The sequence below is a fragment of the Zingiber officinale genome, chromosome 7B (genome assembly GCF_018446385.1).
Source record: "Zingiber officinale cultivar Zhangliang chromosome 7B, Zo_v1.1, whole genome shotgun sequence".
NCBI classification, from domain to species: Eukaryota; Viridiplantae; Streptophyta; class Magnoliopsida; order Zingiberales; family Zingiberaceae; genus Zingiber; species Zingiber officinale.
In genome coordinates, this window is record NC_055999.1 from 116,491,031 (window position 1) to 116,495,476 (window position 4,446).

Here is a 4,446-nt window from a genome sequence, read left to right on the forward strand (position 1 = left end):
CCAAGGGGTGGTAACCCTCGAAAAGTCTCGAAGTCAGGCAAAAGTCCTAGGGGTGGTAACCCTAGGTGGAAAGTTCGGTGTCATGAACCGGTGAAAGACCTGACTAGCCGGGAAGCGGATGTCAGTGAAAGTCCGGAAGCATCGAGTCTTGAGCAAAAGTCCAGTCGATCGAGGATCGATGAGCAAGTAAATCTCACGAGTGGAGTAGGTGAGGACGCGTTCCCAAGAGGAGCAGTAGGCGTCAGTCGACCTAGGGTTTCGGTTGGAAACCCGAAGTCAGACGGTCCGGAGACCATCTATACTTCATTTATCATGTGTATTGTGCTAACTTTGTGTTGCGGGATAGTGTTTGGGACTAACGTATCTTGCGGTGTAAAGGAGCAACCTAAAGCCTCGGATGAGCAGTAGGCGGAGGCGCCTCGACAAGCTTGGAGGCGCCTCGGTGGCTTGGTTAACAGCCTTGAAGAAAGAAGAAGGCGCCTTGGAAGGTGCCTTGAGAGGGCTATAAGGCGCCTTGAATGGATGAAATTCGACCAGGTCGGTTTTGATCCACGCGGAAGACCGGGTGAAAAGCTGAACAGCCTTCAAGGCGCCTTGAACACCCTTTATAAGGGGGTTTCGACCAGCACTTCAGAACAACGAATTCCAAGTGATCTTTCATCAACGTGCTGCTCCAAAAGACGCTCCGAAGTGCTGCTACAAGTGCCCGACAACCCGAAGCTTCAGATTTAGCATTTCTTGTTGTCGGTATAATATTTATAGCTTTTATTTGTACTCATAATTGTAATCTTTTAACAAGCTTATAGTTGTTGCCCACCGGAAGCGATCAAGGATCGCGGGCCTTCGAGTAGGAGTCGATCAAGGCTCCGAACGAAGTAAAAATCCTCCTGTCTCTGTGTGCTTACTTTGTTTTATTCCGCTGCTTAATTACTCCGATAATTCTTACGTTTCCGATAATCGAACAAATAGCCACGAGCGCTATTCACCCCCCCTCTAGCGCGTCTCGATCCAACAATCAGTTCTCACATCTACTTCCCAAGTTCTTTTCTTCTCAAGAAATAGTTCACTTACAACCATCGGTAGTTTAGCTAATTCTACATGAACAATCGCTAGTGCTTGTAACCAGTTCTCGTTGGATCGATAATCTTTTATTACTAACAACGTATCCGTGCACTTGCGAAAGCGTAACAAGTTTTTTGTGTCGTCGTCGGGGACTGTGCCTATAACATTAGTGATAATCATATTGGATTAGACTAAACCTTGTTTTTCTTTATTTCACACTTTACTTTCTGCATTTTTATTATATATATATATATATATATATATACTCTTTCTTTTATTCTGCACTTAGATTATTCAATATATTTTTTTTTCATGCAAAGAGCTAATCTTTCAGGAAAACTTCTGTCGTTCGATCCAGAAATTGATAGAACTTTCCTGAGGAGAAGAAACTTGCAAAAACTCCCAGAATAACAAGAAACTTCAGAAATGACTGACAAACTTTTGAAGAACTACGCAACACCCTATGCACGAGGGTTTCAATCTATCATCACCCGACCACCAATTGAAGCTAACAATTTTGAAATCAAGTCTGCAGTGATCCACATGGTTCAGTAAAAACAATTTGGAGGAGGACGGTACGATGATTTCAATCATCACTTGGAGCTTTTCTATGAGATCTGTAGTACTATGAAAGTGAACGGGGTCCCTTCAGAAACAGTAAGGTTACTTCTTTTTAGATTTTCCCTAAAAGACAGAACCAAGTAGTGACTTAATTCTTTACCAGCAAACATCATTACATCTTGGGAGCAGTGTGAGCATAAATTTCTGGATAAATTTTACCCGCCAAGTAAAACTGCACATATGAGGAATTTAATTGCAAGCTTCAAACAGGCAGACTCAGAATCGTTATTCAAAGCATGAGACAGATTCAAGAGTATGTTGAGACAGTGCCCCCATCATGGCCTCAAGAAGTGATTGGTGCTACACACGTTCTACAATTGAATCAATTATCACACGAAGATATCCCTCAATTCTGCAACAGGAGGGGCGTTGATGAACAAGAGTCTTGATGAAGCTGAAGACATAATAGAGAATGTGGCCCAGAACCATCATCAGTGGGCAACCGAAAGATCTAGAGGATCCTTTTTTGAGAATCCAATAAAGGCATCAGGAAAATTTGACATGTATGCAGTCACACTCATGTCCGCAAGGCTGGATGCTCTGACCAAGAAGTTTGAGACCATGGGGAACAACACAGCCAATGCAATAGTGTGTGTGCGAAACTTGTGGAAGTTCGGATCATGCTCAAGATACTTGCCCCCTAGGGCTAATACAAGCACAAATACATCAAAGGCCGCCACTCCTACGAGTGACCGGATGGACAGGTGCTGAGTAGCTAACTAGCTACACAGCGAAGGGGGTCCCTGCTGCTCACAACTCCAGCTACCACCAACTGCAAGTGGCCGAGTGCGGCACGACAGGACAAGCGGTATCAACTCCAGCTACCACTCTCTCGAGTGGCCGAGGATGCGGCATGCATGCAATGACATGATGCAAACAACGCAACAGTCATCATATATATATAAGCAGAAACAAGTATGCTACATGAAGCCAGCATGCTCAATATCGTACATAAATAAGCAACAGTCAAAGCATACAAATATGGTATCTAGTATCTGCTACCAATCATGGACAACAAAAGAGACTGTATAGATGTGGAAACGAATTTCTCAAAGATTGCGTGGAAGTATCAAGCGCAGGAAAATAAGAATGGAGTCAAGGTAAAAACAGTCCTTATCCAAAAATAATTCATGCACTAAGGTCAAAGTACTAAAAGAAAACAAAGTAAGAAGTACCCGCCTTTAGTATATAGCTCGAGCTAAACAATCCCCGCGTCGGAGTGCTCATCCCGAAATGACATCCTGTAAATTATATATTGTACAACTTAGCTAATTTCATAAGCACCAACTAGCCAAACTCAAACCCAACTTAATTAGGGAAGAATCCCAATCCAACTATAAACCTCGATTCATCTAAATCCATCCAGAAATCTGAGACTAGCATGCCCAAAATAGAACCAACATCGAATTCGATTACAACCCATTGAATCTAAGCTAGAATTTCCGAATCACCATAAAACAAAGAAATATTGTAACCCATTCACCCACCTAAATCTGTTCTAGGCGGCCGAAAATCACCAAGAAGAAGAATAACCCTCATCTCCATCAAATCCCAACCTTCCATCCCTTCCTTTGGTCACCACCGAAAGAGGCTTCCCAACCCCTTAAACGACTCCCAAATCCTTACCTACAAGAAGAAGTAATACTTGCCAACATACATGCACAATAATTAATTGAACCTTTACGGAAAATGAGACATCATCAGATGGTTACCTAACTACATTTTTATGATGTTTCAATCTAATCATGCATAGCTAGAGAAAACAAAAAAAACAACTATTAAATCTACACCAATTCCCTTACTTCCAAGTCCGTACTAGAATTTCAAACCAATACGAAGGAGTGTTCACAATATTGAAAATGATACACATCCTACCAAATCTGTTACAAAGTTACTACTATCTTGAAGAAAACAAGATGACTTCGAAATCAATTCTCAACCTTTAAGTCTACTGTGAAATCTCAATCCAACAGGCCACAAGAGAACCAACATCAAACTCAATTCATAGTCTTCCAAATTAATCTAGAATTCAAAACCAGTTTGCCACAACCAGTCAACATCGAAGACAAATTTCCGATCTATAAATCTGCCCAGAATTTCAAACTATGTTGCCGAAAGAGAACTACATCAAGTTTGGTTCACACATCCAAATCTGTCCCAAAACCAAGCTACTAGGAGAAAGAATACTTGCCGGATCCGTTGGGGCACAACATGGAGGGAAGAGGATCGACGGTTGTGGTCTGTGAGGTCTCGCAAGAGGGAGATCGGCATGGCTCCGAGAGAGAAGAGAGGCCGGCGGTGGAGGCTGTTGTTGGCCGACGAGGAGTTGGCGATGGCACGACGCACAGCGTCGCCTGCGCGTGCGAGTGCGAGAGGGAGGGAGGAGGGTCGGCGGCGTCGCATGAAGAAGGGAAAGGTTTTCGCCCATTAAGGTTAGGGCTCGGGCAGGTTTTTATAGAAAAGGAAAAAGAAAACATTTAAAAAAATTAAATATTTTCTTGTTTAAATCAAATTATTTAAACAGACTTTATCTTGATCCAATAATTTATCCCCTTAACCTACGTCTTACAAGCTCCAATTAAATCTCAGAAAATTTCTAAAATTTCCTAAAAATTCCGTTAAGGCTATTAGCCTATTAAATCTTATTATTTAATTATTATTTAGTTCGGTATTTTACATTGCATGTACAATGCTTGACAGGTGTTAAAAGTCCTAGTTGTGAACCAAGTAGTGATCAAGTCCTAGTGAATTTAGGCATCTAAG

The 4,446-nt window shown here is 42.0% G+C and overlaps 1 long non-coding RNA gene and 1 pseudogene across 1 annotated transcript; both read right to left on the reverse strand.

Annotated features, from left to right (window-relative positions):
- Nucleotides 1-1,895: 1,895 nt before the first annotated feature.
- LOC122007578 lies at nucleotides 1,896-1,967 on the reverse strand (annotated as a pseudogene).
- Nucleotides 1,968-2,838: 871 nt separating this feature from the next.
- On the reverse strand, nucleotides 2,839-4,121 carry LOC122004109. Its single transcript, XR_006118217.1, has 2 exons — nucleotides 3,171-4,121; nucleotides 2,839-2,924 (listed from the first exon to the last, which is right to left on the reverse strand). It is a non-coding gene; the product is annotated as an uncharacterized LOC122004109 (long non-coding RNA).
- Between the last annotated feature and the right edge of the window lie 325 nt (nucleotides 4,122-4,446).